Here is a 26,227-nt window from a genome sequence, read left to right on the forward strand (position 1 = left end):
AGAAGAAACCCCCCCTTCTAAGAGAGCTAAAGAAGAAAGGGGGGGCTCCGGAGCAGATTAATAAAATATTTTATTCTGTGTGGTGTGTTTTTTTTACTTTACATTTCCCCCATGTGAATGGGTAGAGGTACGATGTACCCCATACTCATTCACATAGGGTGGGGGGCCGTAATCTGGGGACCCCTTTATTAAAGGGGTCTCTCAGATTCTGATAAGCTCTCCGCCCGCATACCCCGACAACCAACGGCCAGGGTTGTCGGGAAGAGGCTCTTGTCCCTATCGACATGGGGGAAAGAGTGCTTTGGGGTGGGGGGGCAGTGCCCCCCTCCCCCACAGCACACACTCCCCCATGTTGAGGGCATGTGGTCTGGTATGGCTCAGGAGGGAGGGGGGCGCTCGCTCGTCCCCACCCCCATTCCTGTCTGACCAGACTGCGTGCCTGGGATAAGGGCTTGGTTTGGATCTTGGGGGGGACCCCACGCTATTTTTTTTGCGCGGGTTTAACCCCTTATGTTCCAGACCAAGCCTAAGAGCCTGGTATGCACCTGGAGGGAACTCACCTTATTTTTTTTTGGGGGGGTCTGGAGTTCCCCTTCATGAACAGCGATCTGTCATTTACACATGTCAGTCCCCCCCCCTACAGTTAGAACACACCCAGGGAACATATTTAACCCCTCCCTCGCACCTAGTGTTAACCCCTTCCCTGCCAGTGGCATTTTTTGAGTAAGCAATGCATTTTTTACAGCACTGATCGCTAGAAAAATGCCAATGGTTCCAAAAAAGTGTTCGATGTGTCCGCCATAATGTCGCAGTACCGATAAAAATCGCTGATCGCCCCAATAACTAGTTAAAACAACAAAAAAAAAAAAATTTGTAGACGCTATAACTTTTGCAAAAACCAAACACTAAACGCTATTTGCGATTTTTTGGAACCAAAAAGATGTAGAATACGTATCGGCCTAAACTGAGGGGTTTTTTAGTTTTTTGAATATATATTTTTGGGGATATTTATTATAGCAAAAAGTAAAAATAATTTTTACATATGTGGGCGGGACTTACGCAAGTCCCGCCCACATATATAAACATCGTTCAAACCACACATGTGAGGTATTGATGCGTGCGTTAGAGCGAGAGCAATACTTTTACCACTAGACCTTCTTTGTAACTATAAACTGGTAACCTGGAAAAAAAAGAAAAAGGTCGCCTATGGGGATATTCACGGAATTCATTTTGGCCCCATTGCAGGAGTGTTTCCAATAGTAAAGCGTGACATGTAAGGTATCTATTTACTCAGTGTAACATCATCTTTCACATTATCCCCAAAAATTGGGCTCACTTTTGTGTTTTGTTAATTTTTAACCACTTGAGCCCGGACCATATTTCTGGTCAATGACCGGGCAAGTTTTTGTGATTCGGCGCGGCGTCGCTTTAACTGACAATTGCGCAGTCGTGCGACGTGGCTCCCAAACAAAATTGGCAACCTTTTTTTTCACACAAATAGATTAATAAATGTGCGTGTTTACTTCTGTCTTTAACACCTCCCCTTCAGGCTGGAAAGCATCAGATCAGGGGAAACAAAAAAAAAAAAGCTCTCATTCCATTGCAGCTTGGTTCCTACATGTGTGATGAACTGAGCATGCTCAAACACTTAGAAAAAAAATATCCTTTCTTTTTAAAAGGTGAAAAACACTCATTGGATGCTCATAGAGCGTGGTTTGGATTAATTGCAGGTGTGCCCAATTACAAGCTCACCCAAACTAGAGACTGCAATTTGTTCATGTGATTTCAATTGCTTCATTACTAGCACTGTTATAAAAAGCTTGGATCGATCAGTCCTCAGCTGCCCTCAGAAGGGGCAGGCTGGCAGAAATGCTGTTGCTAAACACAAATGTGGTTTGTTGCATGGGTTTTGTTTTATTTTGCCAATGGTTTTGGTTTATTTTTAAATGATGTTCACTTTGATGTATTTGTCTATGTGGCCTTATTTTATTAAAAATGTGTGAAGCTATGGTTATTTAGAATTTTGAAATGTATTTTTGTTTGTTTGTCTTTTTTTGCTTTCCTTGTTTTGTTGACCAATAAAAATTACTTTAAAATTGTTAAGTTTGTCTTTTGTTACTTTTTCATGCTACATATGTTGACAGCTGCAGCTGAACTAGGTTTGGGCCTAACAAATTATGTGTGATTTTTGTCTAAGCTTCTTTCCTGGTGTGTAATCATGAAATGTTTGCCATGTTTATTCTCCATGACTTTAAAGACAAAAACTGGTAAGTATTTTATTTATTCTGCAGTGGTCCTCAGCCCTCAAGTACCCCCGACAGGACATGTTTTGGGGATTTCTCTTATCAAGAATTGCTGTCCAGACTGTATTTTAAAGCACATGTGCAAGATGAAGGAAAACCTGCAAACATGGCCTGTGGGGGGGGTTTGCTATTGGTGGACAGGCTTGACGTGCTGATTTACAGCACTGTGCTTAAATCTAGCGCAAGGCAATCCTATTCAAATTGTGGGTGTTTGAGGGAAGCCAAGTGAGTGTTAGAACCCCTGCTTTGTGTTTTTTTTATTTTTGTGTTGAGCTTTGTGTCCCTTTTCTTAAAATTGGCTTCACTTCCTGTCACACAGCTGAACAGGAAGTGAGGTTAAAACCCTACCAGTGTCATTTCTTGGGGACACAGGTCAATCTAACTAGTGTCCCCATTAAGCAAATTGCACTCCAGCACTGCTGTGTACACCCCAAATCATGGGTCTTCAAACTACGGCCCTCCAGTTGTTCAGGAACTACAATTCCCATCATGCCTAGTCATGTCTGTGAATGTCAGTGCATTATAAGGCCTCATGGGATGTGTAGTTCTAAAACAGCTGGAGGGCCGTAGTTTGAGGATCCCTGCCCCAAATGATTATTTAGTTTGGGGTTTAGTAAAGGCAAAGCCACTCTGCAGTACAAGCATAGTTGCTGAAAATCAGAGAGGAAGCACTGATGGTTTTAACATCCAATCCTGTAGAAGCAAAGTTGTTTTGTTTTCTTTCTTCCTTGCTTTGCACTTGTAGTGCAAAGTGGATTTGCCTTTAGTCAATGGACCCCAAAGTCCAAGATCCCTAATAATTTGGGGTGTACACAGCAAAATGCTAGAGTGCAATTTACATAATGGGAAACTATTTAGATTGATCTCTGTGTCCCCAAGAAAAGATATTAGTAAGGTTTTACCCTCACTTCCTGTTTGGCTATGTGACAGGAAGTGAATGAATTAGAAAGGGTGAAGACACCTAACAAATGTTGTCACTATCAGGGGTGCAGACAACCCCAAAAAAATGAGCAGATAATACTTATTTGCAAATTAATAATTTTTTAGTTAACATTGGGTGGGGTGCTCTAACACACACATTCCTACATATTAGCAACGCTCTATCCTGGCCTATTGGCATGGTTATATTTTCTTAGGGCTCTCAATAAAACTCTATGAAATTTGTGCTTAAACTAGAACCAGGGGCGGACTGACAACTCATGAGGCCCCTGGGCAATAGAAGATTATGGGGCCCCTCTGGCTTACAGATGACCACCACGCCAGGAGGTAGTGCAGAGGCGGGCAGCTAAAATGTTGGGATATTCACATTAAAAGCATGTCATTTTCGGACATATCAGGGACAGATCTAAAAAAAACACAGATTTTTACATACTGTCCCTGGTTTTACTGAGCCTGGCAACCCGGATGGGGCCCCCTAGTGGCATGGGGCCCTCGGGCAGTGCCCGAGTGACTCAATGGTCAGTCCGCCCCTGACAAGAACTATAATCAACAAGTTTTATTTTCTTTAATTTTGGATAGAGTGAGGGAGGGTTATAGGCCCTGTCAGTTTATTTTGTATTATCTGTGTCCAATTGGGGAGATTTGCCTTCACTTCCTGCCCCATAGCCAAACAGGAAGTGAGAGAAAAACTATGCAAATTAACCACTTCCCGCCCAGCCTATGGCCGATTTACGTCCGGGAAGTGGTTACACAATCCTGACAGGACGTCCTGCAGGATTTCATGCCGCACGCGCCTGTGGGGGCACGCAGCGCGGCGATTGGTGATGCGGGGTGTCAGTCTGACACCCTGCATCTCCGATCTCGGTAAAGAGTCTCTCACGGAGACGGAGACTCTTTACCACGTGATCAGCCGTGTCCAATCACGGCTGATCACGATGTAAACAGGAAGAGCCATCGATGGCTCTTGCTCACTCGCGTCTGACAGACGCGAGTATAGGAGAGCCGATCGGCGGCTCTCCTGACAGGGGGCGTTCGCGCTGATTGTTTATCAGCACAGCCCCCCCTCGGATCACCACACTGGACCACCAGGGATGCCCACCCTGGACCACCAGGGTGTGCAAAAACAAAAAAAATATAGAACAAAAAAACAAAAAGCAATAAAAAATAAGAAAAAAGATGCCAATCAGTGCCCACAAATGGGCACTGACTGGGAAAATCAGTGCCACCCCACAGTGTCCATCAGTGCCACCCCACAGTGCCCATCCATGCACAGTGCCCACCTATCAGTGCCCACCTGTGCCACCCATAAGTATCCATCAGTGCCACCCATAAGTGCCGCCCATCTGTGCCGCCCATGAGTGCCCATCAGTGCCGCCTATGAGTGCCCATCAGTGCCGCATAGCAGCGCCGCCAATCAATGCCACCTCATCTGTGCCCGTCAGTACTACCTCATCGATGTCCATCAGTGCCATCTCATCGGTGCCCATCAGTGCCGCCATATCAGTGCCCGTAATTGAAAGAGAAAAACTTATTTACAAAAAAATTAACCTAAAAAAATAAAAACGTTTTTTTTGTTTCAAAATTTGCAGTCTTTTTTTAGTTGTTGCGCAAAAAAAAAAAAACGCAGAGGTGATCAAATAACAACAAAAGAAAGCTCTATTTGTGGGGAAAAAAGGACGCCAATTTTGTTTGGGTACAGTGTTGTATGACCGCGCAATTGCCATTCAAAGTGCGACAGTGTTGAAAGCTGAAAATTGGCTTGGGCGGGAAGGTGCGTAAGTGCCTGGTATGGAAGTGGTTAAGGGAATCCAGTGCCCCCCCAGAACTAGTGTGTGGGTCCCCTGAAAATTACTGGGCGGGGTTATACAAAAACAGGGTGTGACCTTGACAGGAAGGGGTGGGTCATTTTTCTATTAGGAGGTGCAGATATGTAGTCAGGCCTAGGGCAGAACCAAACCTAAATATACTACTGCATATTAGGGCTTATTTAGACCGGAACCGATTTACAGCGTGTTTTTATATTGTGGGAGGAAACCCATGCAGGCACAGGGAGAACATGCAAACTCCATGCAGATGCTGTCACGGGCGGGATTCGAACCAACGACTCTTTTGCTGCTAGGTCAAAGTGCTATACACTACACCACTGTGGTGAACGAACATGATTGCAGCTGAAAGCATGAGATCTTTTATTTTTTTTTTCAATACCATGCTTTCCAGCCTTATTGACCCCGCCTCTCTCCATAAAGAGGACCTGTCACACACTAGTCCTATTACAAGGGATGTTTACATTCCTTGTAATAGGAAGAAAACTGATCATTTTTTTTTTTTTATTTCAGTGTAAAAAATTATAAAACTAAATAAAAATAAATAAGAAAACCCCAAAAAATTTTTTTAAAGCGCCCCGTCCCGACGAGCTCGCGCACAGAAGCAAACGCATACGCGAGTAGCGCCCGCATATGAAAACGGTATTCAAACCACACAAGTGAGGTATCGCCGCGATCGTTAGAGTGAGAGCAATAATTCTAGCCCTAGACCTACTCTGCAACTCAAAAAATGCAACCTGTAGAATTTTTTAAACGTCGCCTATCGAGATTTTTAAAGGGTAAAAGTTTGACGCCATGCCACGAGCGGGCGCAATTTTTAAGCGTGACATGTTGGGTATCATTTTACTCGGCGTAACATTATCTTTCACAATATATAAAAAAATTGGGCAAAATGTATTGTTGTCTTATTTTTTAATTCAAAAAAGTGATTTTTATCCAAAAAAAGTGCGCTTGTAAGACCGCTGCGCAAATACGGTGTGACAAAAAGTATTGCAATGACTGCCATTGTATTCCCTAGGATGTCTGCTAAAAAAAAATATATAATGTTTGGGGGTTCTGATTAATTTTCTAGCAAAAAAATTTTGATTTTCACATGAAGGAGAGAAGTGCCAGAATTAACCCGGTGGGCAAGTGGTTAAAGTACTCATGGCTATAAAGAATAGAGTCATTGCTCATTAAAAAAAAAAAAAAAAAAGGGGGTCCCTCCAAATTAAATTACCAGGCCCTTCAGGTCTGGAATGGATATTAAGGGGAATCCCGCCGTAAAAAAAAACCCCAAAAAATGGCGTGGGGTCCCCCCAAATATCCATACCAGACCCTTCAGGTCTGGTGTGGATTTTAAGGGGAACTCCACCCCAAATTGAAAAAAAAAATGGCGTGGAGTCCCCCTAAAAATCCACACCAGACCCTTATCCGAGCACGTTGACCTGGCCGGCCGCAGAAAAGAGGGGGGGACAGAGTGCGGCCCCCCCCCCTCTCCTGAACCGCACCAGGCCACATGCCCTCAACATGGGGAGGATGTCCCCATGTTGATGGGGACAAGGGTCTCATCCCCACAACCCTTGCCCGGTGGTTGTGGGGGTATGCGGGCGGGGGGCTTATCAGAATATGGAAGACCCCTTTAACAAAGGGGACCCCCAGATCCTGGCCCCCCCTATGTGAAATGGTAATGGGGTACATTGTACCTCTACCATTTCACCCCAAAAAAAATGTCAAAGTGTTAAAAATTACAGTAGCCGGTTTTTGACAAATCTTTTAATAAAATCTTCTTTTCTTCTTTCCTTCGGGTTTCTTCCGCTGCTTCTTTCTCGGGTCTTCTCGTCCACATGTTGCCCGACGTGTTCTTCTATCTTCTCCGTCCGTCCTTCAGCCTTCTGGTCACGCATCTTGCCCGTTGTCTTGTCCTGTCTTCTTCTCCGTCCTTCCGCCAGCCTCCTCGCATCTTGTGTCTTCTCCGGTCTTCTTCTCGGTCCGCCAGCCTTCTCGTCCCCGGACCAAGCGTTTGAATTTGATTTGGCCGTCGTGTTCCCGCTCCTGAGACCCGCCCCCCTCTGACGCCACAAGTAAACTCCTTAGAAGGTCATGTGCGTCAGAGGGGGGCGGGGTCACAGAGCGTCACACAGCGGGGGAATTCAATTTCAATCGCGCCGCCCGGAGAAGAAGTTCCCGCCGTGTCACACTCATGTGACCCCGCCCCCCTCTGACGCACATGACCTTCTAAGGAGTTTACTTGTGGCGTCAGAGGGGGGCGGGTCCCAGGAGCGGGAACACGGCGGCCCAATTCAAATTCAAACGCTGGGTCCGGGGACGAGAAGGCTGGCGGACCGAGAAGAAGACCGGAGAAGACACAAGATGCGAGGAGGCTGGCGGAAGGACGGAGAAGAAGACAGGACAAGACAACGGGCAAGATGCGTGACCAGAAGGCTGAAGGACGGACGGAGAAGATAGAAGAACACGTCGGGCAAGATGTGGACGAGAAGAAAGAAGCAGCGGAAGAAACCCGAAGGAAAGAAGAAAAGAAGATTTTATTAAAAGATTTGTCAAAAACCGGCTACTGTAATTTTTAACACTTTGACATTTTTTTGGGGGTGAAATGGTAGAGGTACAATGTACCCCATTACCATTTCACACAGGGGGGGGGGGTCAGGATCTGGGGGTCCCCTTTGTTAAAGGGGTCTTCCAGATTCTGATAAACCTCCCGCCCGCATACCCCCACAACCACCGGGCAAGGGTTGTGGGGATGAGACCCTTGTCCCCATCAACATGGGGACATCCTCCCCATGTTGAGGGCATGTGGCCTGGTGCGGTTCAGGAGAGGGGGGGGGGCCGCACTCTGTCCCCCCCTCTTTTCTGCGGCCGGCCAGGTCAACGTGCTCGGATAAGGGTCTGGTGTGGATTTTTAGGGGGACTCCACGCCATTTTTTTTTTCAATTTGGGGTGGAGTTCCCCTTAAAATCCACACCAGACCTGAAGGGCCTGGAATGGATATTTGCCGGGAACCGCACGTCTTTTTTTTTTTTGGTTTTTACGGCGGGGTTCCCCTTAATATCCATTCCAGACCTGAAGGGCCTGGTAATTTAATTTGGGGGAACCCCTACACATTTTTTTGTTTGTTTTATGAATGAATCCCTTTAGAATTGTCAGAGCCGACAATTCATTATAGCCGCGTGTGAATTTTAAATGACTTTTTTCCTTCTGAATGTCACTTTGTGCAGGGGGAGTTCTAAGTGCGGGAAAAATGCGCTATTTCACATGCTGACATTACACCCCCCCTAGGTACGAAATTTAAAGGAATATTTCACTTTTATTGTTTCACTTTAAGAATTAGTAATTTCACTGCTCCCGAAAAAACGGCCGTTTTAAAAAATAAAAAAAGCATTGATACATGTTCCCTGGGACAGGACTGAGGTCCCCAAACACTTTTTAGGACAAAACTTGCAGATTAGCCTTTAAAATGAACACTTTTGATTTCTCCCATAGACTTCTATAGGGAGTTCGGCGCGGCTAGTTTCAATGCGCCGGCTGCTACGCTGGTTCATGCGCCCAATTAAGCCTCCACCCGGAGTACTAATTAACGCATGAACCAGCGCAGCGCACATAGCATAGTAAATCAGGCCCACTGACTTTTTTTGTTATTTTGTCCTATTTGTTGTTTGCTTAACAATAAAAAAAAGTTGTGGGCATGTTCTGTAAATTAAATGATGCAAATCCTCAAACAATCCTTGTTAATTTCAGGTTGTGAGGCAACAAAACACGAAAAATGCCAAGGGGGTGAATACTTTTGCAAGGCACTGTATGTCTCCTTATCAGGGGCGGACTGACCATTGAGTCACTCGGGCACTGCCCGAGGGCCCCATGCCACTATGGGGCCCCATCCGGGTTGCCAGGCTCAGTAAAACCAGGGACAGTATGTAAAAATCTGTGTTTTTTTTAGATCTGTCCCTGATATGTCCGAAAATGACATGCTTTTAATGTGAATATCCCAAGATTTTAGCTGCCCGCCTCTGCACTACCTCCTGGCATGGTGGCCATCTGTAAGCCAGAGGGGCCCCATAATCTTCTATTGCCCAGGGGCCCCATGAGTTGTCAGTCCGCCCCTGCTCCTTATATTTAGTTATTTGGTTCTTTAACATTCTAATGATGTTTTTAATAAATCCCTTCCTTCGGGTAGCAGGGTTGAGCTCAGGAGTGTTTGGAGTCCAAACCTGCCTGAGCTCTCCCTTCAGAAAGGGACATGGCTGGAAAAATACATCATTAATTCAACACCTTCTGTGTTTCTGTCCTTATTATAAAAAAAAATCCTTGACATACATTTTTTGTTGTTGTTTGTGGTATATTATTACCAGTCACTGATTGGGTAGTTGGGTTTTTGTTGCACGTTGTTGTTGATCATGGATTGAGCTGTTAGAGGTTGGTGTGCACTGTTATTTTCAGCTAAGTAAGTTGATAAAGGTTTTTGCACATTATTGCTCACTGATTGAGTTGATTGGAGTGCCTAGTACACTATCACTGATCACTAGATAGGGATGGTGGAGATTATAACATACTCTCACTATTTTATGACTGGGTAATTAGAAGTTATGGCACAATATTTCTACATATTCACTGACTGTTGGGAATTACACCCTTATTTAAAAGAGATTTGCTTCCCTATTCCATCCTTTTGGAAAGATAGCTCTGATATGGAGGACATTAGTAGGCCCGGGGGTTGGCCAGCGGTTAATGTCCGGGCTTTTTTGGCCGAGACTGTTAATCTTAAATCAAAATAGCATAGCGTTTGGGGGGGAAAGGGCTGGGGCATGATCTAATAAATATTCCATGTAAGATGAGAGAGAAGATGACCGCTCAGATGAACCAAAAAAACTTTTCTCACTGAATCCAAACCCTGGGTGCCGGCATGGCAATGGTATGAAAAATAGAAGAGAAGAAGCTGGTACAGCCGCACTCCAAAAACGTTCTTTTTTAATAAAACTGATCACAAAAAACTACATGTCACAGCAAAAATTAGGACAAAAGCTGACGCGTTTTGCACTGTGCTTCAGTGCTTATTCATAGTACAGTGCTATGAATAAGCACTGAAGCACAGTGCTAAACGCGTCAGCTTTTGTCCTAACTTTTGCTGTGAAATGTCGTTTTTTGTGATCAGTTTTATAAAAAAATAACGTTTTTGGAGTGCGGCTGTCCCAGCTTCTTCTCTTCTAATAAATATTCCAATCGCACACCTTCCTGGGGAAACGGCTCATAAATACAAAAATGGGTGCTGAAGCGATCACCAGCTGGGTACTGGAACAATCAACCACATGAACATATTCGCCAGCACACCACGGATCGTATATAACGTCCAACAAGTTTTAATGCACAGAAAACATCACAAGAGGTGCAACGTTTCGAGGCCACACAGGACCTCTTCGCCAGGCAAGTTGGCTGGGGGATGAGACACGTGGGTGATCGAATATTAGGGCAGATTACTTATAGTTGGGGATCTGATCAGACTCCCCGTCTATGAGACTCAATTAGTTTAAGGATATGAGATAAAGGATATCTTAGCATATATAAGCAAATGTATTAATGATCTGTAAAGTATCTGTAAATGTAAATGTGAAATTGCTTATTTTATGCTTTTTTGGAGCTGACGTTAGTAGGCAGATCTCAATTCTCCTCTTATTAAGCAGAATTGACCCGTGGTTTTGATCGACGGAGGCTAGGCAAGTAATGTTATGTCTTACTGGGTGAATAAATGGTTTGCTTATTATTTAGAGGTCTATAAATAGGAATGCAACTGTGTTGGTACCACATCTCAAATCTCTTGACCACTTTTCGCACCATAAAAACCTCTTGGAAAGTCGGAGGGGTTTTAATTTTTTCTGTTCTCTGGTTCGCAGATAGGTTTAAAAGTCATACCTTGTCTGCTACTTTCTTGTTTAAGGGATTTTTTTTTCTTCTCTCCTCTTTCTCCTCCCGAGCGTTAAAATGACTAGGGTAACTCTGACCTCGTACAATGTTAAGGGTTAAATAGTCCAGAAAAACGTACAAGACTACTTGGCGAGCTGGGGAGACTTCAATCTCATATTATCTTTCTCCAGGAGTCACACTTCAGAAAAGATAAAATCCCACGTTTAGAGAACCATAGATTTCCGACAGTCTATCCTGGTGCTTCTCAGGCCTTGTACACACGATCGGTCCAAACCGCTGAAAACGGCCTTAAGTCCAGTTTCATCTGTCAAATCCGACCATGTGTACGGCCCATCGGTTCGTTGTCCTTCAGTCCAAAATTTTAAAACATGCTTTAAAATCGAACCGATGGACCGCTGCCCGATCGGTTCAAACCGATGGTTAGTACAGAAAGCATTGGTTCAAAACCCGCGCATGCACAGAATCAAGTCGACGCATGCTTAGAAGCATTGAACTTCGTTTTACTCAGCACATTGTGTGTTTGACGTCACCGCGTTCTGACCCGATCGGCTTTTGGAACGATGGTGTGTACGCACATCAGACCATCAGGCCACTTCAGCGGTGAACCAATGGAAATGGCCCGTCAGACCATTCTCATCGGTTTGGAACGACCGTGTGTACGCGGCCTCAGACTTCCAAGTCAAGTAGGGTTTTAATTATCATTTCTAAACAGATCCCATGGAAGGAATTAAATGTAACTACGGATGATGAGGGTCGCCTCCTCATTGTCATGGGACTCCTATTTGAGCAAAAAGTTACTCTAGGTACAGTAACTTATACTTGTCAAATGAGGATCAGGTCTCCTTACTTGAGGCATATCTTCATTTGGTGCATCAACATAAGGAGGGTCTCCTGTTGGTGGGAGGGGACTTTAATATGGCGTTGGACCCCACGCTTGTTGTGTCTAAAGGAGCCTCCCATTTTTCATATGCAAAATTGCGTAGAGCTAAAAGACTTCTTCTGAATTTGCAATTGATGGATACTTGGAGAACTCTTCATGGACATGATAGGGATTACACCTTTTTTTCAGCTAAACACAAGACATATACAGTGGAACCTTGGATTACGAGCATAATCTGTTCCAGGAGAATGCTCGTAATCCAAAGCACTCGCATATCAAAGCGAGTTTCCCCCATAGAAGTCAATGGAAACTAAAATACTTTGTTCCGCATTGACCTCTATGGCATGCAATACCACATGTGGCCAGAGGTGAGGGGGCACCGGAGAGCCTCGGAAATACTCAGAAAGGCTTGTGCACAGCTCGGCTGAACTCAGAAAACCTTGGAAAGGCTCGGCTCTGCTATTCATGCCATCTCGGATATCAGGGGCACCTCAACAAAAGGAAGGGAACTAAAACTTTACACTTATGCGGATGATTTGATATTCCTTATAACTTCCCCAGTGATATCCCTCCCATCCCTGTTGTTGGAGTTACGCACATATGGTGCGCTGTCCAACTTTAAGGTAAACTATAATAAATCTTGGGCGATGGGCGTGAAGCTGGGTGTACCCCTCCAGCACCAGATAGCTACCCAATTTGACTTTAAATGGACAGATTCCCATATATGTTATCTAGGGATAAAGATACTGAATAAATTAAATAGGGTATTTGAACTTAAATTTGCTGCAATGGTGTGTCAGTTTCAACTGGATTTTCAACGGTGGGACAGGAAGGTTTTTACATGGTTTGGTAGGACCAATATCATAAAGATGAACGTTATGCCAAGACTTTTATACTTACTTCAGACCTTACCTATTAAAATTCCTTCAGGTTTTTTGAGAGCTCTTCGATCAGAGTTTCTGAGATTTATCTGGGCCGGAAAGCCAGCGAGAGTGCGCAGGACCAATTTATTACTTCCTAAGGAAAGAGGAGGGATTGGATTTCCCGACCCAGTTAAGTATCACGAGGCTTCGCATTTGGCAAAGGTAGTGAATTGTTGTGTGCTTCAAAAGAAGCCATGGGTCCATATGGAACAAGCAATGGTTGCCCTACCTTTGAAAGGGCTTGCATGGCTTCCAGATACAGATATCCCACAGACCGTGAAGAGGCACCCAAAGGTGGGCGTCATTCTACGGACTATTAAAAAGATTTTTAGAACCACTACTATTTCAACAAATCCGACCCCTTTAATTTCAGTTCAGGGCACACAGGCTTTTCAGCCCGGTCTGACAGACCATTTTTTTTAATGCTTTACTACGACAGGGCCTTAGTAGGCTTTTACATTTCTCAATGGGCAATCGTGTTAGGACAAGTAGAGAGATTGAATATAATTTTTCATCAGATCTACTTCTTTTTTTGCCAGACACAGTTTAGCGCTTTTATCCAGTCACTGCATTAATACTTACTATAATACATGCACCTTCCATGTTTGAAAAACTATGTCTAGGGGGAATCGCTGAAACATTCACTGTCATATCTCTATGCCTCGCTGATTAGACTGGAAGCTCCACAGGAACTGGCTTTCCTAAAATTGTGGGAAAGAGATTTGGGGGTTTTATTCACTCAGGCCCAGAAGGATAGGATTTTATTGTTCACTCACAAGGCCTCACTGGCGAATAGGTATCAAGAAGGAGGGTATTAAATCCTTATTAGATGGTACAGAACCCTGGCAGTACTACATTGGATATTTCCTCAAGTATCGAATGTCTGTTGGCGATGCCAGGAATCTGAGGGCACTATGTTACAAATTTTTTGGGAATGTCCAGGGTTGAAAGAGTTCTAGATGATGGTTGCTGAAACTTTTAAAACAATTACAGGTGTGTCTCTGAGAAAATCTAGCAGCTTTTTTATTACATGACACTCCCTTATCTAACGAATTATATAAAAATTCCGTTTGGCCTTGTGGAAGAGTATTACTCCTCCAACTATATCACACTGGTTTGCAAGGATAACAGAAATCCAAGAAATGGAAAACCTTACTGTGACACTGAAAGAGTAAGAAGAGAAATATTGGAAAATTTGGACTACTTATTTTCATTATAGGGAACAGATCTTCCCAGCCAACCAGCAGTAAATGGCCCACTGACTTGTTTCGTAGAGGTTATATATTGGAAAATAGAGGGTTGTATAGTCAAGCCTGTTTGGGAGATGGAGAGGAGGAGGAGGAGGGAGGAGGGGGAATATTCTCTAAAAAATTTTTTTTTTTTTTTTTTATTATTTCTCTTTTCTTTCTTTCTTTCTTTTTGAAAATATTGAAAGCAGGATATGGGATTTTAAAGGTGCTGGAGATAATAGTCGATACATTGCAACTTATAAAATAAAACGTTTTTATTAATAACAGCAGTTAAAAAAACTGATAAATACTAATCATTAACCGCTACAGGTATACATCTAATACCTAACATGTAACAGTAATGGATTGTATACAGTTGAAGGTAGCGTCCATTTTTGTTCCACAGTTTCACCGATAAGGCTTTATCAGGATTGGACGTGAGGGAACACTTTAAATAATTTTTCAAGAGAAATCCAGCTTTAGATGTAAAGAGAAGAAAGTACACATAAATATATATATTATTTACAACGAAACTGTATGAAATAAATGATGGTAAGGCATGCATACATATTCTCCCAACAAGAATGAGAAGAAAAAAAAAAAGGGGGGGGGGAATAGAGCCAATATAAATCAAGTCCATTCTTTCTCATGGGCTCCCTACCTCATAGAGATACGGAGATCACTGCAAATGGACCAACATGTCTGTATGTACACATCATTCAACTCCATTCAAGAATTGTCATAAGTTCCCATAAGGGGGGGATGAGAAACAAACGTACTAGTCAAAAACCTCTTGAGATGCCTGAACATTACGTTCAATAATTTAATTATAAAGGAAAATAAGACAGGAGGAGGTTGCACAGATCCCTGGGCAGGCATGCCTAAGTAAAAAGAGCTGCACTCACCTTCCTCCGATTTGTTCAGGTAAACATCCAAAAAAAGGAGCTCCAAAGGACCGCAGGATTGGATGGATAAATTAGGCTCTATCCTACGCTACCTAGATGTATCTAATCAGAAGAAAAACAAATCCCCTTTAAATCTAGCACAATAGATTCATCAAATTGACACTATAGGGTTAAACGCATCTCCTCACCCAAAACAAAATAAGTCCTCAATCGTTAATACCTGTGCCCCTCCTGGGGCTACCAATGATGCCTTGCCAAAAAAGGGAGAGTAATGAGTAGAAATACATCCACCAAAAAAATAGATAGCACAAGCTGCTAGATAATCCACCTAAAAGTAATACAAGCGAAAAAGATCTATTAGTTGATCCTTTTATAGCCAATATGCTGCCAATGGCCATTAGAGATCAGCGATAAATACCTGCAGTATAGATCGCGGTCAAGCATGAGCTCCTTGGATATTCCTCACATGGGAAATAGCACCCCCCCCCCCTGAGGCGCCAAAATGTGGCGTGTGACATCACGTCACTCTGTAGCCTCACAGACGCAAAAAGGGGGAGGGGCCAGAAATGTGGACTAAAACATGGGAATCAGGAAGTGATCTTGTGAAGGTGATGGGAGTGTCTGCGCTGTGGAAACCTGAAATGGGAAAGGGAAGGGAGGGGAAGGTGGACAAAAGAATGTGGACCAGTGTGGTAGTGGGGTGTGCTTGACAGAATGGAAGTGACCTACAGTTGGAAATAAAATGGGTGTGATCTGACCCAGACTGTGTAGAAGAGAAAACACACATAGAGGTCTACAAATATAAATAATAGATATATTTTATAGATATGAGTTGACAGAACTTGAAAAAAATGTGATATAAAATCTTGTGGACAAAATTAGAATGCAATCCAACAACCGGGCAAATTAAAAGTGACAAAGTGGGTGAGACGGTGTTGCAAGTGTAGGAGATAGCAAGCTTAAGTGAATAGAAGTGTGTGATCAAATAAAGTCCACACACCGTGCACCCTTCACCAATGGTGAATCAAGCAGCTTACCTCCCTGTTCTTATACAGACCCAGGTGTATCACTCTGCCAGCTAGCCGTTAGACGGATATCTGCTTGTCTGATCTCAATCGCGGTACATACATAAAAGAACAATGGTGTAGATGTTGTAGCAGAATCTTCTTATAGGCAAATAGGAGACAAAACACTCAAAATAGGAGGTGGTTGGCTGTCCACTTACACAACTTACAAGAGTGTGTAGGGAGCGTGTGCCTATCTCCACGAGCACCGCGCTCGTATCCTTATCCACTTCCAGCTGTCAGTTTCTCCACTTGGTATCACTCGAGCCGTACGCTCGTAATGGATTATGAAAGGCAGAAGTGGAAGAAGAGAGGGGGGCACATTGCGTGGAGCATACAGCAAGGTAAAATTTATTAAAACAAAAAAGATTGGTAAACACTCACATGGGGCAGTCTAAAGGCGGTCACGTAGCTACGAACACCGCGCTCGTCCACCGTCCGTCAGGTGCTGCTCCTGGTGTGTACTCGGAGCGTACGGCTCGAGTGATACCAAGTGGAGAAACTGACAGCTGGAAGTGGATAAGGATACGAGCGCGGTGCTCGTGGAGATAGGCACACGCTCCCTACACACTCTTGTAAGTTGTGTAAGTGGACAGCCAACCACCTCCTATTTTGAGTGTTTTGTCTCCTATTTGCCTATAAGAAGATTCTGCTACAACATCTACACCATTGTTCTTTTATGTATGTACCGCGATTGAGATCAGACAAGCAGATATCCGTCTAACGGCTAGCTGGCAGAGTGATACACCTGGGTCTGTATAAGAACAGGGAGGTAAGCTGCTTGATTCACCATTGGTGAAGGGTGCACGGTGTGTGGACTTTATTTGATCACACACTTCTATTCACTTAAGCTTGCTATCTCCTACACTTGCAACACCGTCTCACCCACTTTGTCACTTTTAATTTGCCCGGTTGTTGGATTGCATTCTAATTTTGTCCACAAGATTTTATATCACATTTTTTTCAAGTTCTGTCAACTCATATCTATAAAATATATCTATTATTTATATTTGTAGACCTCTATGTGTGTTTTCTCTTCTACACAGTCTGGGTCAGATCACACCCATTTTATTTCCAACTGTAGGTCACTTCCATTCTGTCAAGCACACCCCACTACCACACTGGTCCACATTCTTTTGTCCACCTTCCCCTCCCTTCCCTTTCCCATTTCAGGTTTCCACAGCGCAGACACTCCCATCACCTTCACAGTATCATTTTTTGTCTTGAGAGGACATTCCTTTTGTTTGCTGCAGTATTTCACGTTCACTCACCCCATTACTCCCTTTCCGGCCTAATCCCCCTTACTTACATCCTATACAGCGCAGGAGTTTCACCCAGCATATTTAGGAAGTGATCTTACTTTTTGAAGTTTAGCTAAGACTCTTCTTGGATAAGAAAAAGAGAAACTGCTTTGCTTCTGATTGATTATAATATAAGTTTATTGAACTATTGTATATTTAAAGACAATATAGCCAATCAGTATTTGAAATAGTAAACATTATTAGCCATGAGATTTATAATAGATGTGATGTCTTGGTTATGAGTTGTCTTTCTGTGTAACTGTAACACTGTTTCTGTGAAAATAAAGAATTCATAAAAAAAATGCATGAAGATAAAAAATCTTGTGCCTTTACAACCACTTTAAGGCCTCATGCACACTGGATGCTTTGGCCATCTCTCTTAGGCATCTTTCCTCCTGGCAGCATCATTTTGGCAGAAAAACACATTTAGGAGCGTTAAGGCACATCAGGAGCTTGGGCAATAATTCATTTTATTGGCCAGAAAAATATTTTATTCTGGCCATTGACATGAATTAATGCTCAAGCGCTAAATTCCCAGTAGGACATACCTAATAGCTTCTACATGTATATAATCCATCAGGTGCTAATGGCTGTGACCACATGTTAAAGTAGTAGTAAATGCTCTATGGGGTAGATTCAGGAAAGAATTACGCCGGCGTATCCATAGATACGCCACGTAATTCCAAAGCTGCGCCGGCGTATCTATTTTCTGTATTCAGAAAGCTAGATACGCCGACATTAGCCTAAGATACGACTGGTATAAGTCTCTTACGCCGTCGTATCTTAGGGTGCATTCTCCCGCTGGCCGCTAGGTGGCGCTTCCGTAGTTGTCAGTGTAGAGTATGCAAATTACATACTTACGCCGATTCACAAATGTACGTACGCCCAGTGTTTGTTTTTTACGTTGTTTGCTTTAAGGCTTTTTCGGCGTAAGGCTGCTCCTGCTATTAGGAGGCGCAGCCAATGTTAAGTATGAACGTCGTTCCCGCGTCGCGATTTGAAAATTTTACGTCGTTTGCGTAAGTCGTCCGTGAATGTCGCTGGACGCCATTTACGTTCACGTCGAAACCAATGACGTCCTTGCGACGTCATTTACCGCAATGCACGTCGGAAAATTTTAGGGATGGCGCATGCGCAGTACGTTCGGCGCGGGAACGCGCCTAATTTATATGATCCACGCCCCCTACCGGATCATTTGAATTACACGTGCTTACGCCGGCCCCTTTTACGCTACGCCGCCGCAAATTACGGAGCAAGTGCTTCGTGAATACAGCGCTTGCTCCTGTAATTTACAGCGGCGTATCGTAAAGACGATACGCTGCGCCGCCGTATCAGTGCGCGCCCCTACCTGAATCTACCCCAATGTTTTTTTTACCCACAGGTAATCTTGTAATAAAGCATTCTCCAGCACATGTCTTCGTACATAAGTGTTTGACATAGAATATCTTCCCCTCTCTATGGTACACCATATGATCTCCTATAAAGGTTCTTCTCCTGATGCTGTTCTAAGAAATGTACATATACATTCTCTGAATGCATCCATCCATATTTACAGGTAAAGCTTATATACTTTAAAATTTGATTTACATATATTTTTTAAATTTATTTTTCCTTTTTTATCTCCTATTTTTCCTTTTTTTTCTTCATCCTGGTTATGACATTGATTATGATCTGGTCATCATTCATACAGTATATTATTGTTTATTTTTGTGTTTTGTGTATCTATATTATGTCATCTCCTGAAGAAGCCAAATTATATGGCGAAACATGTCGAGAAAATTAGTCTGCTTGCATTTACGAAATTCTATTGAATATATGATGTATTTTTTTTTCTATTTTTGTATAATAAAATGTATTTTTAATATAAGTTTTTGTATATTTTTTTGCATCTTAACCACTTCCCGACCTCCTCATGTACATATACGTCAGCAGAATGGCACGGACAGGCACATGTACGTACCTGTACGTCCTCTGCTAGACGTGGGTGGGGGGTCCGATCGGGACCCCCCCCGGTACATGCGGAGGTCGGGTCCGCTCGGGGAGCGATCCGGGACGACGGCGCGGCTATTTGTTTTTAGCCGCGCCGTCGCGATCGCTCCCCGGAGCTGAAGAATGGGGAGAGCCGCGTGTACACACGGCTTCCGCGTGCTTCACTGTGTCGGCGCATCGATCGCGTCATTCCTTTTATAGGGAAGACACGATCGATGACGTCATTCCTACAGCCACACCCCCCTACACTAGTAAACACACACAAAGTAAACCCTAACTCCTACAGCGCCCCCTGTGGTTAACTCCCAAACTGCAACTGTCATTTTCACAATAAAGAATGCAATTTAAATGCATTTTTTGCTGTGAAAATGACAATTGTCCCAAAAATGTGTCAAAATTGTCCGAAGTGTCCGCCATAATGTCGCAGTCACGAAAAAAATCGCTGATCCCCGCCATTAGTAGTAAAAAAAAAAAAAAAAAAAAAAAAAAAAAAAAAACTATCCCCTATTTTGTAAACGCTATAAATTTTGCGCAAACCAACCGATAAACGATTATTGCGATTTTTTTTACCAAAAATAGGTAGAAGAATACGTATCGGCCTAAACTGAGGAAAAAAAATTTTTTTATATATGTTTTTGGGGGATATTTATTACAGCAAAAAGTAAAAAATATTGCATTTTTTTCAAAATTGTCGCTCTATTTTTGTTTATAGCGCAAAAAATAAAAACCGCAGAGGTGATCAAATACCACCAAAAGAAAGCTCTATTTGTGGGGAAAAAAGGACGCCAATTTTGTTTGGGAGCCACGTCGCACGACCGCGCAATTGTCTGTTAAAGCGACGCAGTCCCGAACTGTAAAAACCCCTTGGGTCTTTAGGCAGCAATATGGTCCGGGGCTTAAGTGGTTAAAATCCAGTTTAATTCCTTGCTATTCATTCTTCAAACAAGGGATGTGATGCCTATTTATAGTTGACAGGTAATTCAACAATTCTCCTTGTAATAAAGCTTACCTGTGGGTTAATGAATATCTTCTAATTGTGTGTGGTATCTTTATGCATGTCAGGAGTAGGAGAGCTTATTTAGGACTCACACACTGGATGCTCCTAAAACTCTTTGAAGACTGCTACAGTGTATACACTTTATAGAAAACTTTAAAAAAGCAAAACAAAAAAAAAGGGGTTTTCTATTGCATTGCAAGTCAGCAACCAGACCTGAACCTTATAGCGGTCTTACAACTTGTGTCTTACAACATCTGCCCCATTTTGGCACTATATCCAATGGAGCATTTGCATTTTGCAGAGCAGAGTAGTGACTGGCCATTGAGGGGTTACTTTGATGCAGTTGGCCAGCTTAAAAATGCATTGCAATGTATGTGAACTAAAAATCTCATATTTTTTTTTTGCAAAGTTTGCTAGAAATGGTATATGTCATTGTGTAGAGGGTTCATCCAGAATGTTTAGTTTAGATACGTTTACTTGAGTCAAGCGTTTTTTTGCCACTGCTCCTGGGCATGCTAGAAGTGAGGTTTTTCCTCTGCCTTTAACCACTTCCACACCCAGCTTTAGACATATGATGACCACAGGAACCCTCCATCCCTCAGGGCGGCCATCATATGATGTCCTCGGCATCCGGGTCCTCTAGGGGGCGCACGCCCGCCGTGTCACTCGGGAGACATGCACGTGCCTGGCGGCCACAATGTCCACCGGGCACCCGCGACTGCCTGTCACACAGCAGAGATGTGGAACACACAGATCCACGTTCTGTGAGGTTAGAGGAGACCGATGGTGTGTTCCCAGTACAGAGGAACACTGATCGGTCTCCTCTCCTTGTGAGTCCCCACCCCCTACAGTTAGAATCACTCCCTAGGTAACACATTTAACTCCTTGATCGCCCCCTAGTGTTAACCCCTTCCCTGCCAGTGACATTTGCTCAGTGCATTTTTATAGCACTGATCGCTGTATAAATGTGAATGGTCCAAAAATAGTGTCAAAAGTGTCCGATATGTCACAATAAAAATCGCAGATTGCCACTATTACAGTACTAGTAAAACAAATAATAATAAGAAAAATGCCATAAATCTATCCCCTATTTTGTAGGCGCTATAGCTTTTGCGCAAACCAATCAATATACGCGTATTGCGATTTTTTACCAAAAATATGTAGAATACATATTGTCCCAAACGGAAGATTTTTTTTTGCATTTGTATAGCACTGATCGCTGTAAAAGTGACAATGGTCCCAAAATGGTGTCAAAAGTGTCCGTTGTGTCACCATAATGTCGCAGTCACGATAAAAATCGCTGATTGCCGCCATTACTAGTAAAAAAAAATATTACCAACAATGCCATAAAACTATCCCCTATTTTGTAGACGCTATAACTTTTGTGCAAACCAATCAAAAAAGCTTATTGCGATTTACCAAAAATATGTAGAAGAATACGTATCGGCAAAAACTGAGGGAAAAAAAAATTTTTTTACATATTTTTCGGGGATATTTATTATAGCAAAAAGTTAAAAATATAGCATTTTTTTCAAAATTGTCACTCTATTTTTGTTTATAGCGCAAAAAATAAAGACCGCAGAGATGAACAAATACCACCAATAGAAAGCTCTATTTGTGGGGAAAAAAAGAGCATCAATTTTGTTTGGGAGCCACGTCAGTTAAAGCGGCACAGTGCCGAATCGCAAAAAGTGGCCTGGTCTTTGGCCAGGCAAATGCTCCAGGGCTGAAGTGGTTAAACCCCCAAAGAATCCAACAACATTTGAGGTCAGTGGCACTTTAACTCCCCCACCTTGAATGAAGCCTTCCTCTGCAGCAGTAGTACTGTTTACATTTGTGATCACTGTGATTGGCCATCACAAAGCAACTCTGATTGGCTATATGTATTTAGCCTATGATCTCTGCTGTCCAATGATGGCAAGATTCTATGCATTATACATGCACTGGGCACAGTCACCAATAGTAAGCAAAAAGCCATTTTAGAATAACACCTTCCCTTAGCAGTCCCTAAATTGTTGGTAGGGGGGTGGTAAAAAAAAATCGGTCAACTACTTACAACAAGTCAGTACAGCCAACACATAGGTGCGTCTGTCAGACCACTAATAGACAGTATAGGTGGTAGACAATTTACTTACTTAGAATCCTTACTTTGACGGTGGATTAACAAGAAATCTTCTCTTATCTTATAATTTTAGTACACAGTCAATCGCTCACTACTATAATTTTCTGCTACCCAGATTTTCTTTTAGTTTTTAGTTTTTTTATTATTATTCTGGTGCACCAATATTTATTAAACACCATTTTCCCCTTTTTTTCTGTTCCTTTTTCTTTATTTCCTTCTCCCATTTCTGTTTCTGTGGCCACCTTTTCTATTCTATGTCAAGTTTTTACTTTTCTTAATTTTGATCTCTTCTGAGTCACATTATTATTACTTTCATATTACTTTACATTATTATTATTTCCGTATGCAGCACTTATAATTAAAAGCAATAAACACACATACACACAGAGGTTGAACTGGATAGACCTGTGTCTTTTTTCATACCTTTCAAACTATGGGCCAGATCCACAACCAGCGGGCGCAACGTAACTTTTGTGATTTAAGTTACACCGCCGCAAATTACACAAGTTAGTGCCCGATCCACAAAGCACTTACCTGGAAATTTGCAGCGGTGTAACTTAAATCCGTCCGGCGCAAGGCGGGCCAATTCAAATGGGGTGAGTCACATTTAAATTAGGCGCGCTCCCGCGCCGGACGTATTGCGCATGCTCCCGACGCTATTTTCCCGACGTGCTTTGTGTTACGTTACGGTGCGCCGAGTTTTGTGAATCGGGACGGGTAAAAAAGAGATGCGGCGAAAAAAAAAAAAAATGTAAATATAAATTTGACAGCGACGCGGGAAAGACAGGTATACTTTTACATTGTGTACTAACTTTACACTTTGTAAAAGTAGCCCTAACTTTGTGACGGCAAACTAACACTTACGGAGACTTAACGAAGGGAAAAAGCTTTGTGGATCTCCGTAAGTGCTAATATGCATACCCGACGCTGGATTTCAACGAGAAATGCCCCCAGCGGCGGCCGCGGAACTGCATCCTAAGATCCGACAGTGTAAGTCCATTACACCTGTCGGATCTTAGGACTAGCTATGCGTAACTGATTCTATGAATCAGCCGCATTGGTTAGAAACAGGGATACGACGGCGTATCAGCAGATATGCCGTCGTATCCCTTTTGTGGATCTGGCCCTATGTAACTATTCAATATGGAGGACAATGTTGCTTGTTATCTCATAATTGATTTAAATACCAAGTGTAGTGGTACCCCCATGGGGGCTGCTGATTCACTCTATACCCCACAGGCTATACTCTGCTGAAAAAGTCCCGCCCTAGGTACGTAACGTTCGGTAGGGAAACATCGCACTATCACACTAGTTCCTCGCTGTACATCCTGGCACTGGACTAGTGCCTATGATTGTGAGTTTTTAAAAATTGTATTTCATTAAAACTGTTTATATATTGAGAGCACTATGGTATGTCCTCTTTTTTTATGAATGGATCCACTTCCCTTTGGCGTTTTCCTGTACATATGAGCTCCTGGTCTTGGATTTATCGTTGTTGCAGTATTGCCTGGATATATCCCTATGGGAACGCGCAATTGACCCTGTCTAACAGAGGATCCTGCTTGGGAGGTGAGAGGCCATTTCTGTTATTGGTGGAGGTGTTCCTTTCATCCACGTTCATCACCTGCATGTGATTGCATCTAGTCACCATTTGAACATCACTGGGATGACTATTTGATGGACTTTATTAGCGCTGCACTATCTTTTATATACCCCACAGGCTATCCCGACTCTGCAGATACTCTCTTACCTCTGAGGCCTCATACACACGACCGAGGAACTTGTCGTAAATGAAACATCGTTTTCCTCGACGAGTTCCTTGTTAGGCTTGTCGAGAATCTTGACAAGCTTTCTTTGCGTACACACTTCCAAGACAAAATCTCGTCGTTCTCAAACGCGGTGACGTAAAACAAGTACAACGGCACTATAAAGGGGAAGTTTGATTCCACTGGCGCCACCCTTCTGAGCATGTGTGGGTTTCTAAGCATACACACAAACTTGTTTCTCCTCGAAAACCAGCCCGACGAGGAACACGACGAGGAAATTGAGACTCCCGACGAGGAAAAAGAGAACTTGTTCTCTTTTTTTCTCATCGAGTTCCATGACAGTTTTCTCGATGAAAAACATACACACGACCGTTTTCCTCTGCAAAAAAGGTCTGCCACCAAGTTTCTTGATGGATTCTGTCGAGGAAAATGGTCGTGTGTATGAGGCCTCACACCTTGGGTTCCATTGTAATTGTCTCACAGTAATAAGAATAGACGCCATCAAGATTTCTGAATCACACATGGAACTTTACTGGAGCAAAGAAAGAACTTAAAAGGTACTATACATTCAATGGAAAATGAACACTAATTATTAGCATTTAACTGAAACGTATATTCAAGCTTGCAATGGCTATCACTTTACCCTGAAACAACTAGGCAAAGGATATGTGGACCAGGACACAGTGGAGCAGCACTTCTGTAATTGTACTGGACCACCTCCCCACAACAAGTCAAGTGCACAAATCAATAAACAGCAATGAATACAATAATTATGCCTCGTACACACAACCATTTTTCTCGGCAGGAAAAAAACATATTTTTTTCCGACATGATTCCTCTCCAGCCTGACTTGCATACACACATTCATGCAAAAAAAACGACCAATGCGTGACGTACAACACGTACGACGGGACTATAAAGGGGAAGTTCCTTTCAAATGGCGCCACCCTTTGGGCTGCTTTTGGGCTGCATACTTGTTTCTGAGCATGCACGTTTTTTTTCACCTTGGAAAAGCATACACACGACCGTTTTCCCCGACGAGAAAAAAGAGAGGTGGTTTCAATTTTTTTGGAGCAGTTTTTTCATCAAGAAAACTGCTAGGGAGCATACACATGACCGCTTTTCACGACCAATATAAAAAATGGCAGTTTTCTCGTCGTGAAAACCGGTCGTGTGTACGAGGCATTAGAACATATGCTTTAACCTTAGATTACTAAATGGCTCCCCCTAGAGTGCAATTTAATGTGACCTGGGCTATGAATTATGTGGCCTAGTGAACCATAAAGTGATGGCGGTGTTATCTTGTTCCAGTCTCTTTTCTTCAGCTAGCTTAGTGGTCTTGAATTGTACGGTGGTGCACTTAATTGTAATCCAATAAGACAAAGAAATGAACAGCAACTGAAAATGTGAAATTCCTTATCCTCTTTTAACCACTTCATTACTGGGCACTTAAACCCCCTTCGTGCCCAGACCAATTTTCAGCTTTCAGCGCTGATGCATTTTGAATGACAATTGCGCGGTCATACAACACTGTACCCAAATTATAATTTTATCATTTTTTTCCCACAAATAGAGCTTTCTTTTGGTGGTATTTGATCACCTCTGCAACTTTAATTTTTTGCGCTATAAACATAAAAAAACAGACAATTTAGAAAAAAAAACACAATATTTTTTACTTTTTGTTATAATAATACCCCAATTAAAAAAAAAAGAAATTTTCCTTTGTTTAGGCCGATACATATTCTTCTACATATTTTTGTTAAAAAAAATCGCAATAAGCGTATATTGATTGGTTTGCGCAAAAGTTATAGCGCCTACAAAATAGGAGATAGATTTATGATTTTTTTTTTTCTTAATAGTAATGGTGGCGATTTGCGATTTTTTGTCAGGCCTGCGATATTGCGGCAGACGTATCGGAAACTTTTGACACAATTTTGGGACCATTCACATTTATACAGCGATCAGTGCTATAAAAATGCACGAATTACTGTATAAATGTGACTGGCAGTGAAGGGGTTAACACTAGGGGGTGAGGAAGGGGTTAAATGTATTCCCTGGGTGTGTTCTTACTGT

Source organism: Rana temporaria, chromosome 4, assembly GCF_905171775.1.
Source record: "Rana temporaria chromosome 4, aRanTem1.1, whole genome shotgun sequence".
Classification (NCBI taxonomy): domain Eukaryota; kingdom Metazoa; phylum Chordata; class Amphibia; order Anura; family Ranidae; genus Rana; species Rana temporaria.